Below are 15,102 nucleotides of genomic sequence, written 5' to 3'. Positions count from 1 at the left end.
CAATGTCACATTCAAGGGGGCCTGTGTCTCTCCCTGAAGGTACGGCAGGAAATCAGAATGGTCTTGTCTGGCTTGTTAGACATTTGATGTCAGGCGAGGTTGTCCTCAGGGTATATCCAAAACGCAGCCTGTCATCTATTCCTGCACCGCTGTCATTTGTCCAAACAATTGTGGCATATACTGTCATCTTAGGTTTTTACCTGTAACTCAACTCAGCCAGGCCCAGTCGTGACCCCCCAGCCTTTCACCTCTTCCTCTCTTTTTCTCTGTCTTCGCCTTTCATCTCTCACAGTCTATCTTTTCAGTTGGAGATACTGTATTTCCCCAGCTAAAGTGTGCGATGCAGAAGCGCCTTCTGGCACGATTAAATATTTAGACGGCTGTCTATGTAGATGGCGGCTCGGAGACGCGGAGGAATAATCTGGGAGACAGCTGCTATAGCACATCTGGGTGTCACTGATAGCAGAGGAAGGTGTGCGGCTGGTATTGCTATGGAGGGGGAGACTTAAGAGACACAGCTGTCAATCAGCCGGGTGGCACAGGCGGCGAGGCTTCATAACGTCCCTGCATGGTGGGCCGGCTCACACAGACTGACGCCTGACAGACTGACGCTGCCATTGACATCTGAGCCAAATGCACTTTTTGGTGGAGACAACCATATGCTAATGTTGCCACTAACCTCACGGTATACTTGAAAAATACATCAGTTTAGCCTGCCTGCACCCGAATCGAATCCAGTTAATATCATGTTAACACCGTGCTACGATGAGAAGTCCAAAATAAAAGCAGCAGTTAATGACTTTCCTTTTTCAGTGATACTCTGACTTCCTGCAGGAGACATTTTGGATTTTTAAATAGTGCTGATCCTTGTTTAGGTTTGTTGGTAACAGGGGGTGGCTGTAGGTGCAATGTGTCAGAACATTTGAAGAAGATGGAGTGTGAAAAGCTGCCCAACTCTTCCCCCTACACTCTTCATCCGCCAGCAGCCTGAACTTGGAGGCTGCACAGCGGCGCTACGAGGCCGGCTGGCCTGAAAATCACTTTGTGTTCCTCTCCCAGGCACATGTGATATGGATGCGTCTCCACTCGGCTCAGGCTCTCCCGACACCGTGATTAATGGCACTCGCTTCTCTCCCCATCTCATTCTGTTACTGTCAGAGTTAAGTGGGCCGAAGACAATAATAAACAGTCAGTCTTCTGTGAACCCCCTAACACGATCATTCCACCCCACCCGATTCCCCCTTTCCAATGAGAAAAAGAGGAAGAGAGATGGAGTGAGAGATAGAGAGGAAGTGTGTGTGTGTGTGTGTGTGTGTGTACATGTGCTGCACAAGACAGACAAATGCAGAGTTAAAGACACAGAAACAGGGCTCAGTAATGGAAATGGAGGCTGGGAAATATGTCAGTGAATCAGGTTGTCTCATAAGCATGTGAAGCGTACAGCACACGAAGGGTAGCCACTTGGTTTAAATCATAAAGGACAACAAGAGTAGGCAGGTTTTAGCTTTTTAACTACAAATTATGTATATATTATGTATACTTATATTTTACACCTACATTTTCAAATGTATGCTTTACAGTTTTTGATTTTGTGATATATATTTCCCTCCGTTTCCATACAGGATGAAAATCAATCAGCATAGCCATAAAATGTAATTTGTAATATAATTGCATGGTAATGCTGTTTATGTGCAGATTGTTTTAAAAAGTCTGCACTGCATTACCTCATAGCAATAATGCAACACTGAATAAAGACTTGATCTCCACTGTCTGAATGTAGTGATTAGGATAAATATAATATACGTATTCATCTTACTGAAAAGATTTGGGCACATGATACAATAAAAATGGTAAACATGTTTACCCACAAAACAGCGCACAAGATGAACAATGTACGAAATGACAATCATCAGTTAAATAAATACATTTCTCAAGATTGACTAAATAAGCCTCAAAGTTATAGTCAGAAAAAAAAACATTATACTCAGCTAATCAACCTAATTGGTGCATAGAAATGTCTGACATCACCTTTTTTCAGCATAGAACTGCCCTCTTCAAACCAGTGAGAAGAGCACAGAGAAAACAGAAGTTGCTCATGGGAAAGACCAGTATTATTCTTACTTTGGCACATAATTGTATATAAATCTGAGGGCTAACAAGATGATTAACATGGCAGGAAACCAGAAAAAAGACCTATTTCTGCTGCAGAAGATTGATTATTTATTCAGAAATTGTCTAATATTTGCTGGGTAATTTTATTTCTTCAGGCCTCTAAAGGTTATTCAAATAAAACAGGGAACAAAGGGAAAATGCTTTAGTTGATCTGGCCACAACCTGTAGACATATGCAACATGTGATGATGAGTCTCAAGTAGACATGTCTTTGTTTCAAAGGGTCACAAGCCAAAACGGTTTGGAACCACTGACTTATAGAAAGAAGCTGATTAAGAAAATACCATTTTCAGGACCTTTAAGATCAACTCTAGACTTCTGACAGATTGAGAGAAAAGGAAGAAATTGAGATAGCTGCAGCCAGAAGAAAGCAAAGCGAACAGAGCGAACGAAGACACGCTGGATCTCAGACCTGCCGTTTTAGTCACTAGTGAGCTGTCTCTTTCTGCAACTGCAGCCTCCTCCTCCCTCCCCGGGCCTGTCACTTCATTCTGCCATATTCTCTTCAGTCGAGCACTCCCCCCTTCTCTCTCTGTCTCTGCAAGACACCGACCAACCCGCCACACAAGCAACACAGTGCTCATACGGCAGCAGCATCGTTCAATCCTCCGAGGGTTTCCGTACACAAGCAGGAATAAAGGGTCAGCGTTTGAGTTCCAGTCACTGACCATGGTTTCAGGGCCTCAAAAGCCTCCATCGAGGCTGTGAGACCCTTCACCACCATTACATCCTTCTCTCCTCCTCCTCCTCCTCTTCTTCTTCTTCTCTCTCTTATTACTGGGGATGACCTGCCTCACAGCCCTGGGCTCAGTGACCGAGAAATCCTCCGTCCCTCACCGTTCCCATCCTCCTTGCTGCTGGTGGATTGTCTTTGTGTCTACCGGAGTGGCCTCGGAGAAATGAAGTGCCATGATCTCATCACGCCGAGCCCATTGTTTTCACTCTCATGCACACTGTGTAATAGCCATGGAGATAAGGGGATGATTCAGGCCTTTCATGGAAGGAAATGTGAAAAGCCTGCCTGTGAAAAAGTGAAATTACTGTTTTGATGGCTTTTGATGGCGGGGGGCATAATTGCTGGATGGAAGGAAGGATGGAGGGTGAAATACACATAGGAGATTAGTATTTCTAATACTGGAGATGGTTGGTAGGAGGCCAGCAGAAGGTTATACACGCAGTGGGTAGTTCTAATGAAGCTGCCATGTATGTAGAATAGCAGATTGACTAAAATAGCTCATTGTTCTTCTTTCCACAGCAACCTTTGCCCCTCTGGATTGAAACTACATTCTTGATGGCAGCACTGATTATGATATTGTTCGATGCTCATTGCCATAGTAACTGTGATTATTTTCACATTGTTTGTGCATGAAATAGTTGCCGGAGCCCTCAGGAATGGGAAACGAGCTTAAATATTTTTGGCAACTGGCATAAGGCTCATCAACACATGCAGACAACACGGGTCGGAGGATTACAGCTTGTAGTAATGACAGGGGCAAAGCGTAAATAGTATAAATACTCCATGGGATTATAATTAGCCTTACTCTGCGCATTTAGACACACTCAAGTGGAACTAAAACCTTATTGACTTCTGGAGACAATTTCATATTAATTGGATACCTCTTCTTTCTCACTGTCTATTTCTTTGGTTTGTTTTCGAGCTGCTGACAAACGCACCGCGGTGGAATAACACAGAGCCTAGCCGATTAGCATTAGCCACAACAGCAACTCGAACGTAAGAAACGTCACCTTCATCGCCGTCACCTGGGCCGACGATGGTGGCATAGATGGAGGAGATGGATGAGAATCAAAAGCGAGTCGGGTGTCGTTGAAGCTGTCTATGAAGAGCAACTAAAAAGTGCAAAATCAAGATCGGTGTGAGAGGGAGACTGATAAGATAAAGCACATGCTGGTAGGGCTGTATCCCTCGGGTGGAGAGACGGCAGCATGGAGGCGAGGAGGACGGGCTTTCCTGGTGATGCTGGGGCCAGGACATGAGAGGAATTAATGTGAATCTTGTCCGCCGCCGCCACCTCCCCCTCAAATACACACATAAACACACACTCTATTTCATCTTCCATCTCAGCATTCAGCATATGTCCTCCTCCCTCTTTGTCTCCCACTCTCCCTCTCTCCTCTCTATCTGTGCACCGGCCACAAATTTATCCCTTATTCCATCCAGAAGTGGGGGAAAGTTGTAAAGCTAATTAAGAAGCAGGGATGCGGCAGCTCGACAGATGTGCATTGAGATGGGTGCTATTGAGTAGCGGGGATAATGGTGTGTGGACCTGGTGGGCAGTGGGGTTGTGTTGGAGGGAGCTCCTACCTGGGCGTGCATGTTAATCAGTGCGCCTGTCTGTTGAGAGCCGGGGAATTAAGGGGGAAGGGAAGCGTGTCGCCAGCCTCCAGTGAAGAGACAAGGCTGGCAAGCTGATTAAGAGCACAAATTTGCCAGTTTGGTCAGACAGGGAGATATGTGTACGAAGGAGGAAAAGGGCAAGAAAAGTGTGTATTGATTAACAGTGCTGGTGGTGGCGGAATTCAGGAAAAACGAGGTGGGGAGAAATCTACCTACCGTTGTGAAACTAAATATTTCACAGTATGTGAAGGCATCACAATACTTCAAAGGGGCAAAAACCACCAAATGGCCATCACATATCTGCAGGGAGGCTGTGAAAGTTGTTGATAAATGTTAATAACTTAATGATTTCTCAACCCGGTGCTGAGATTTCTGCCTGTGAACACTCACTTTGCCTGCACTCTGAACAAAAACTTGCAGTCTGATGAATTTCATGACATTCACAGTCTCCTTCACGTCCACACACATTTACAGCTGCTCAGCAATGGGGAACGGCGCTCCAGCATGAGCAAGCAACATTCCAGTGATTAAAGCTTTGGCTTGTTTTCAAGCCAAAACACCAAATGATGAAGAAATGCTATTCTTCTCCTATATTTTACAGGCTGGAATCTCCTGCTAGTGACAGACAGATAACCACTGAAATAACCCGTAGATTACTTTATATATTACAAAAGAATTACTGACTGGGTCTTTAATTAGCCAAAGCTAATCATTAACCTGCTCTAACTTACAAAGCATGACAATGTGTAGCTAGGTTTTGGACTGTTGGTCAGATAAAACAAGCGATGAAGATGGATTACTTGATAATGGAAATGATAATTAGTCTTTAAATAATTTTATCAAAATATCACACAGCCATAGTTACAAAAACTACTGCAGAAAGGTAATCTGGTTGGATGACAGTTATCAGCATTTCTCATGAATAAAACACTACACTTTCTGAACAGAAGTTTGAAGCAACATCTGCTGGCTGATGTTGAAAGAACAAATGAAAGAACAGTGATTTTGTTTAGTGACACCTTGTAAACAACACAGGTTTTTCACACGAGTGAATAATAATTCACTCCCATAGATAGACAGATGAACAGCTCTGTGCTTTCTTCCCCAGATATCTGCAAGTTTTTAACTAGAATTATCTCCCTTTTCACCAAGCCTGATCTAATTTCGCCCTAATTGTTGTTATTTACACCGTAAAGGTTTACGGGTATTTATAAACATTTCCTTTCCCAGATCTCGGTGTCTGTTGTCGATAATGAGTGGGGAAATTATTTTTAACACTCAGTCATTATCTGTGTTCAAGTAGTCTTCCTTTTAATATGCTAATGCAGCTGATATAATCAGCTGGTAATTGTAAAACACTTCAAGTACGACACATTTTGTGGCACTCTGTCCTGAATGAAGAAATCACAGCCAGTCAGCGGCATGGAGTTGCAGTTGGATGTGCTGAAAATGTGTTTATGTTCTTGGAAGACGTTGTGGAGGGAACGCTCGCCATTCGATCCTGCATGGCACAAATTCAAATCACACACAGACTCCTATAGAAATGTGTAGGCTGGTGTAAAAGCTGTAGCACTGTGTTACTGATGCTGCCACCACCACCCATCCTCTGCAGGTGTTTTTCTCTTTCTCATTTTGCTTTTTATTCTTAAAAATCCACCTTTGATTACCATTGATCCCCCATACAGTTGGTTTATACCTGCCTGCTATTCATGTCACAACATCTTAAATGAATCTTTTTTTATTGTGTGTTAACCGGAATGATGAAAGAAGTGTTCTCCCCATGTACTCCGGGGATGCTAGTGCTTTTCTGCGGGAGAGGATGGGATCCTGACTTTGTTTTTCTCCTTCGGCTGTTATTTCCCTGAAGAGAAGAGCAGAGTGAAGGGAGCAATGAGTGATCGACTCTGCTTTTATTCTCCAGGTTTTCGGGGGATTTGAAGTTATTGAAAGTCTGGGGATGGGTGACAGCTCGGAGATGTCTATGTGATGCCCATCAGGCGTGCGCCGCCACTCCGTTGTGTGTTTGCGTGCGCGCACGTGCGGGGATGCATGTGTCCAGCCTCGCAGGCGGTGAGGCAGAGGGCACAAGCTCCATGTTCTCAAATACATGTTATTCTTGTGGCCAATCATTTCTGCTCACACATGACATCTCTCCCAGATTGATTTCATTCAGCTGTAGAGGGCGGCAAGATCAAATAAATGTTGTCTGAAATGGCAGCGGCGGTGCGGGGGGGGGCAGGGGAGGGGGGTCAGGGGTGGGAGGTTGCTTGCTTGAAAGATGAAGTGAGGGATGGAAATGGAGAGAAAGAGAATCAGTCATGCAGTCAGCGCTGTGCCATGTGGTGACGTGGGATAGCGGTGGAAGGTGTTACTCTGTAAACCAACAATCCTGCTCCTTTTCACAGCGAGGTGGCTTTTTTGTAGAGGTGGTGGGGCCCTATTCCTTCACGATGCCTCTGAGTACCCATGCAAGGAATAATGGATGCGTAATATGGAACGACAGCTTGCAGAGCACTATCATTAATGTTGTAATTCACTTTTAGTGTTTCGACTATTGCGCTGCAACAGGAGGCACAGATGTCACCTGAATCTGCTCTTTCTAGCAGCCAGAGCACACCCGGTTTTCACCAGCTGTCTTGGAACACACCCTGCCAGCCCCCCCTGTGTGGGCAAATGTAGGCACGAGTGTGTTTGTGAGTGTGTGTGGTACATGTGAATTCAAGTTTGGGTTTTTGGACAGAGGATTTTTCGTTCGATTGCATTTTATGTTTGTTACGTTTGTGCATTTTGGTCCTAAACTCATTCTAGGGGTTAGTTTACAGTAAGGCTTTGGGTTAAAGGATAATGAATCATTCCTGCATTCCTGTTAGTTATTGAGGGATTGGCTCTTTTATCATTTCTTTTTCTAATCTTAGGTTATAAGATGCATACAATGAGCTTTTTTTTAATCCCTCTGTTTCTGCCAGTAAAGTTAAACCGTCACTTTGAATGAGAGGATGATGACAACCATGTTTGCCAAGGCATCAAAGAACAATCATCAGGCTATACAGTTTAATATATTGGAAAACAAAAGTTCTGTTTATCATTTGATAATAACGTACATTGTGCAACACTTTTGTGTATCAAAACACTGTGTTGATACACAAAAATGGGTGAAACTATTTCACCCAAAGCAAATGTACGAGGGGTTATTTTCCCAGGCTTAACAAAGTTCCTCCAGAGCCACAGAAGCCATTATACAACTGTTGTCACACATTATTAATAGTGACGTTGGTTATTCAGTGTAATAAATGAATGCTAAATAAACAACTTTGAATATTCTAAAACAAAATAATATCAATAAATAGATTCTATTTGTAACTATAAGTAGCCTACAGGTTTGGACAGATTATGAGACAATGGGCCCCTGGACACAGACATGTAAAACGGCCCCGGCCCTCCTACATAGGAACAAGACACTCTCTTTGAGACACTCTTTGAGTCCGAGTGTCCTACCCGACCACAGAGAAACGCCAAACAACAACAAAGAGACGCAAAATGACTACCAGCATTTTGCGTCTCTTTGTTGTTGTTTGGCGTTTCTCTTTGTTTGTCGTTCCATGTCTCTTTGCGGCGCGGCGTGTCTCTCGGCTGCCGTTGCGTCTCTGTGGTCGTTTGAATGACTTTCCAGCAAGAAATGTTATAAATGTCCCTTTATACAGAGGTTCTGATACTAACAAGCCAACTTCCTTGTACCTTCTGACTTTGGGGGGCTGTGCCACCTCTCTGACCCCGCCTCTGGGTTGGCTTGCAGTTGAGTTGAAAGGAATGAAAATACTTTTCTTTCAGTATTTTCTTTTCTGAGGCAAAATGCAAAACAATAAGTAAATAATGATATGGATTTCATGGATACCAGGGCTCTAATAGAAACAGGTGTGATTAGCATATTGTTTGTGTTTCATGCTGCACCGTAGGCCTATTTGTGTTATACAGGGACTTACTGTATATGGAAATGAGCGCTTTGAAAAAAAAATCAACAGAAATGTATCCTATTTCTTTAAAAGGGGCACAAATTTACTGTGAAGATCATCCCGGCACAACCACAGAGGGAAATGTCAGAAAGGGAAAAAAAAGGTTCAAAGAGAAAATAGCTGACTGACTCTGTAAGTGAAGCTAAGCTCAAAATGAAAAATGTTCATTATATGCCCGTCAAGGTGAAAGGAAGCCATCTCCTTGCCGCTGTAGTTAAAATGTCGACCTCTCCTTCTCTGAGGGCGAAAAGAGGAGAAATGTAAAAAGAGGAGAAAATGCTGCTGCTGCTGTGTGTGTGTGTGTGTGTGTGTGTGCGCGTGCACATACATGTTTTGCATGTGTTTGAGTGACTGATCTGAGCTCCAGTTCAGACAAGGGCAGCGATGTTAATGGTGCTGCTCAGTAAAATGACCCTCACATCCGTTTCTTCATACATTTTACAGTGCTTCAGAAGTCTTCATATTTTTCCCTTGTCAGCAGTGTTTGTGTATCATTGTTGTGTGTGTGTGTGTGTGTGTGTGTGTGTATGAGTGTGTGTGACCTCTACAACAAGCACAGTGCCCTCTCGGACCTCAGCTTGTCTCTTTGTATGTACCTGCTCATGTTAAGGCTGTTAAACCCCACTCAGGATGCATTTTATGCAGCTGTGAAGCAGAATGTTATGGTCGACCTCTGCAGATCACACATGCTGTCCCCAGTGCCTCATTACTGACAATTTATATAATCTAATGTTACTTGAATCACTCGCTGTGTTGGCAAATGTGTTTATTTTTAAAACAGCGCTCATTCAGCGTTAACACTACATCTGCCCTGATGCTACAAATCCCTGAAAAATAAAGCAGCAGGTGGGAGCTGAGTGGCCGACCACATTTTTGACAAATTTTTAGAAACAACCTTCATGGCCTGACTATTAATGAGTGGAAGCCTCGCAGTTTTGATTTGTTGGATTCTGTGCTTGTGCCAAGGCTCGTTACAATTTTCATAAGGATTCGATGCCAGCGTGGCCAAGCTTAACTATCTGTTATGGATTATGAGCTAACCTTTCACCTCACCATCTTATTTCTTACAGCAATATTCAATGTGAAAGATTTTCACGTTTTTATGAATGTGAGCAGTGACATTAAAATACAACTGCTCTGAACTCAGTGCAGATATTATATCCCATCATTAGAAATCTCTCCACAGCTGCAAAGTTTTTGCAATGTATTCGTTAGTAGGGAAACAGTGTGAAAAGTTTAAAGGATAAGTGAAATTCTTAATTGTTCTTTTCATCAACAAATCTCATGAAAAGACCAAACCCAACAATTAGTGTATCTACTAACAAGTAGTGTGTGTGTGTGTGTGTGTGTGTGTGTGTGTGTGTGTGTGTGTATCACAGCCTGATGGATCTTCTTCCTCTGAGCCATAGAGCTCCACTGTTGTCCAGAAACTATTAAAACACATCAGGGAGCCGCTCTGTTGCACTGGGTGACATGTTCCTTCATCACCATGAACACACACACTGTAGTTTATTCTGACTCAGTCCCACACATACCGTCCTGCTGCCCAAAATACTCACTAGAGCACCACATGTGCATTCATCCGCCGCTGAAAATAGTTCCCAACAAATTTACTATTTCCTCCTGTTTGAGTAACGTTTGTTAAAAACTAGTGTCACCAGCTGAAATTACTGAGATATTATCTTTTTTTTAAATGAAACTATACAGTATATTTCTGACCTGTTTTTAAAGATGTACGTCTTCAGTAGGGACCAATGGGCTTGGAGCAGAGAGCCACAGACAGTGTAGGGAAGTTGGAAAGTATTGAGAGACGGACACATTGTTGGTTTTGTTTTTTCAGTGGATTGTTGACGATAAGAAAAATACAGAAAAAGCCAGCATCGTCCTTTAACTGTTAATTTTCTAGCATGTGAAAGCAAGATTTGGACTTACTACATAAAATATAATACATCACCTACTAATTTTCTCATCTCATTATATTATTATTGTACGTATTACTCTTTGGGATAAAGGATTGCGATACAGAGCAGATGCGATACTTTTCTGACGTATCTCTTCGTCATAGTCAACGGCAGTTGAAGGGACGATGACTAAGAGGACATCGCGATAAGGATTTTACTGAAACTGAAATAGTAATTTCTTTCTTCCTGTACTTAGAAAAATAACTGAGTAACACTATCCAACACATTGTCTGCTCTTTTGCTCTTTCTTACAGTAACTGATTGGTATATGGTGGCGTTGACATTAGACTTCAACATCAGCAACAAGTGATTTCTGCCTTTCCCAAGACCTCCAACCTTTGACAGGTAGGATGATTCACTTTCACAAAAATACATAACTGATGGATAATGATATGTGTGAATATATATATATATATATATATATATATATCCATCCATTTTCTACCGCTTGGTCCCGTTAGGGGTCGCGGGTGACTGGAGCCTATCCCAGTGACTTTGGGCCTTAGGCAGGGTACACCCTGGACAGTGGCCAACTCGTCGCAGGGCTAACACAGACACAGACAAGGACAGACAACCATTCACTCTCACATTCATTCAATACGGGCAATTTAGAGTTATCAATTAACCTACACATGCATGTCTTTGGACGGTGGGAGGAAGCCGAGAGAACCGGAGAGAACCCACGGTAACACGGGAGGACATGCAGACTCCACCCAGAGAGATTGTGTGATGTTGGTCTGGTCCGGGAATCGATCCCACGAACCCACGATCTCCTTATTGGGAGGCGGAGCTTTAGCCGCTCTGCCACCGTGCACTCCTATATATATATATATATATATATATATATATATATATATATATATATATATATACAGTATTTCAACAGGGTAACAGTATAACAGTATGAAAGGAAAGAAACTCATTTACTAGGACTGATATGACCTAAAAGTAAAATTAATAAAACTGGAATCTATTTCAGTACACAGCCTCTGTATTTTCTCATTATTTAGCTCATCTTCTAACTAAAAGATGTCTCAGCAGGTCTCTAAATGCCATATTGACTTAGGTTACGAACCACTGGACAAATAAGAAATACCATTTTTCTTCTTTTGCCTTTTTTTGTAATGAGCCACTGTTTCCACATCCCTCTGCACAGTGTTGAAAATGCTTTCCTCTTGTCAGCTTGTTCTATATGCAGACGGTTAAAAGACATCAGAACAGACTCATTGGAATGATAATCTAGTATGTGTCTGCACTTACGGAGAATATCTTGAAGCATGTCAGACTTGCATCAAAGCCGTTGTTGTAATTTCCTTTTCAAGGGCAACTTGAAAGAGGAGTCAGGAAGAAAGTGGCATTAGTTTCTTGTTTTCTCCTACAAGGCAGCCGGTTCAAAAGTAACCCAGTGCTTTCTGATGGGAGTGTAGGATGATTCAGCAGGAACCCAACAGCCCATCTGACTGATTCACATTTAAACATAAACAGAAATATGGCTGCTCCAGGGAGCTCCGCAGAGGAATGGAAAGTAGCCCCAAATTTCACAGCAGCAAATCAAACGTCCTTTTATTTAACTCTTCCTCTCTGTTTTCTCTTTCTCTATGGCTCCCTGTAGCATTGTGCACACATAACGGCGCCTACTGATTTGGCTTATTTGAAGCACGTACCCTGACAAAAAAATGGAGAAGAGGAGATTTTCCCGTGTCACAACGGGATTGAATGTGGTTCTCCAGAAGAGGAGGGCCTGAGAGGATTATATGGCTCAGTGGGCGCTGTATTGTGTGGGGAGTGGATACAGCAGGTACCCACCGAATCCCAGCCAAGAGACAGACACAGTGTTGCTAGGGATAATGTTGCCTCCCAGCAATTAAACTCTGGAGGTTTTGGAGTGGTTTAGGAGGAAGCTTGTTAAATTATCCCATCGCTTCTTTCCCCTTTTCTCACTCTGTCGCTCTGCCTCTCCATTAACCACATTTCTTCCATTTTTACAGTTTCACTGAGATAAAACCTAAAAACTGTAGGGGGAGTCATTTGCCTTGAATACTTTGCTGTTTAATTGAATCCTCTGCTGTTGGTTATTTGCATCTTTTTCAATCACATATAAAATACACACAAATTGAGACATAAAGGAAAACTGCACCCACACCCTCACTCACTGAGGTAAAGTGACACTAAAATTGCCAAAAGCTGCCAGTTGATGGCAGCTTTGAATTAGGAGCATATAAGCTTTTCAAAAAACAAACTCTGAAATAGTCATAATAATCTAAATGTATTACTGAATTCACTCATAAGAGGTTACTCACTTTGTCACATCACTTTTCACCAATAAGTTGCAGTTTATTTGCACCGTTTGGAAGTTAGGAAAAAGTCAGAAGATTAAACTTGACGAGGACTCAGAGGCTGTATAAATATTGTCATTGATAGCACAGACTTATGTAGGATCCTCATTGCTGCGACATACATACATTGGTTAGTTTCATTAAACAGTTTAATATGCGATTTGTGCATATTAAATATGCACAAATTATATTAATTTGTGCTTGTTAGATTGACAGTTTATTTGTTTTTGGGTTGGTGTATTTTTTTTTACTTTTATGTACGTATAATTAATTAAAATAGAACTGAGCAGTTCCTCAACAGAGATTTTTCCCCCTTTTCCCCTGCAACCTTATTTCTCTTTCTGTAAATTTTACGTTGCGCAGATGCTGTGAGGTTTTTGTCTAACAGTGGTTGTTTTTGTTCCCTAAGGGTTTGGACATCTCAGTAACTTTATTAGTTGACTCAAACTAGTGGTGGAAAGTAGCTAAGGACAGTTACTTAATTTCCTCTACTGTGAGGTACTTGAACTTTCAATTTTGTGCTACTTTATACTACTACTCCACTACATTTCAGAAGGAAATATTGTACTTTTTACCCCACTACACTTATTTGACAGCTATAGTTACAAACTACAGTTTACAAACCTATAATGGTCATATAAATCACAATGCATTGTTATACAGAAAATTAAATGACCCAACATTATATAAAATTGTGAAAATGAGCTCAACCTCGACCAGGTACAACAGTAAAATGCTTCTTCCATATTAATGCATCAGTAATACATGTACAATAATCCAGTAATATACAGTGACACTAAAAAGAGCCCTTCCCCTTTGTATAATTACTTCATTTACTTTTGATAATTTAAACATATTCTGCGTGTAATAATTCTGTACTTTTATTTTACATGTGGTACTGCTACTTTCAGTTAAATGTATAATCCTTAAAATGTTCATTAAATCCTACCTCATTTTTAAAATTATTATTTATGGTAGGCATTTTTTCAGCAATTACCATTCAGTGTATTTACATTCTGTAATTACCTTTCTATAAAGTAGCTTTCATCATTAGTGATGGATCTGCCATTCCATGGATTCAGATTGCCTACTACTTCTAATACGAGTTTATGAGTTTAAACAAATGTTTGTTTGGTTGCACTGTAAGCACAGATACACCAGTTGCCATTCTGTTTTATTTCTGACAAAATAGCTGCTCGAGTGTTTGCTGCCCCCACAATTTTGGGACCTGTAATATGATGTGCATTAAAACAGACAGACTTGCTGCTCATTATGCATTCGAGTACCAGTTTTAAAACCGAGAACTTACACCGGTTCCCTGAAACTCAAGCTGGATTCACTTTGTCTTCATTTTGCCTTTGAGTTCAACCTCCTGCCTTGGTTTTGGTTTTGTGGGGGAGATGGTGCTCACTAACTTTGGCCACTGTCCTCGTCCTCGGGCAAATAAACAGCCCATTTCAAAGGTGAAAGTCCATGGCATTCCTCTTGAAAAAACGTTTCTCTCATTTATTTCCAAATGTGACACTGTGCTTCCTAATACCCTTGGGACTTCTGTGTCCGTAGTTCCAGGTCGGTTCTCAACAGCACAGCAATGCTGCGTTAACCTCTTCCATAACCCTACACACACACACACACACACACAGAATCACACACACACCCCAAGGTAACTGTGGGTAGTAGAGCCCCAAAGCTTCGTCGTCCAGGACAAATTGGTAGCAAGCGGCTCATTTACTCGGAGCCGTCATGAATGGACTGTGCTGTGACTGTGTAAACAAGTGCAAAGACTCCCAAGGGCATTCCTGCATAAATAATGACTCCAAGAGATGTTTGCCATTTGTACCACTCACTGGTTGCAGACATGGGTCAGCTAGTCTCCTCTGTGGGGAGTCTTCAGTAAACAACCGCCGCCGTGTCCATTAACGACTGTGTGAAAAGTTTACCTGGTCGCAGGTGCAAGGGCTGGTCTCCCAGGCTGGGGGATGTTGGGAATTTATTTGGCTTCTTCCCCCACTTGTTTGGAAGCTTTTGGTTTCCGGAGTCTAACTTACAGGCTTTCTGCTTTGGTCTGAAACATAGTAGAAGTTAAAGCTTTCAAGTTTACTTCATTATATGTTTGTTTTTGGTTGGTTTATGTTCACAATGTTTAAAACAAGACAGGACTCCTAAACTAGTCGCATAAAAAGTCACATGGACTCAAAAGTAGTTATTTTGTCATGTGGACATTTGAGGGATTGTGTTTTGTCATCCTGCCAGGGTAGAGATTATGGC

General features: G+C 42.0%; 1 protein-coding gene across 9 annotated transcripts in view; it reads left to right on the top strand.

Annotated features, from left to right (window-relative positions):
• LOC122869088 (RNA binding protein fox-1 homolog 3-like) overlaps positions 1 to 15,102 on the top strand; it is a 487,998-nt gene that overhangs the window by 184,073 nt on the left and 288,823 nt on the right. For all 9 annotated transcript variants that reach the window (XM_044181686.1, XM_044181675.1, XM_044181689.1 and 6 more), the window contains one exon: positions 10,753 to 10,843. The gene's annotated coding sequence lies outside the window, so the exon portion shown is untranslated. The remainder of the gene's footprint in view (positions 1 to 10,752; positions 10,844 to 15,102) is intronic.

Source organism: Siniperca chuatsi, linkage group LG21 (assembly GCF_020085105.1).
Source record: "Siniperca chuatsi isolate FFG_IHB_CAS linkage group LG21, ASM2008510v1, whole genome shotgun sequence".
Taxonomy (NCBI): domain Eukaryota; kingdom Metazoa; phylum Chordata; class Actinopteri; order Centrarchiformes; family Sinipercidae; genus Siniperca; species Siniperca chuatsi.
This window is presented reverse-complemented; position numbering and strand designations above follow the sequence as displayed.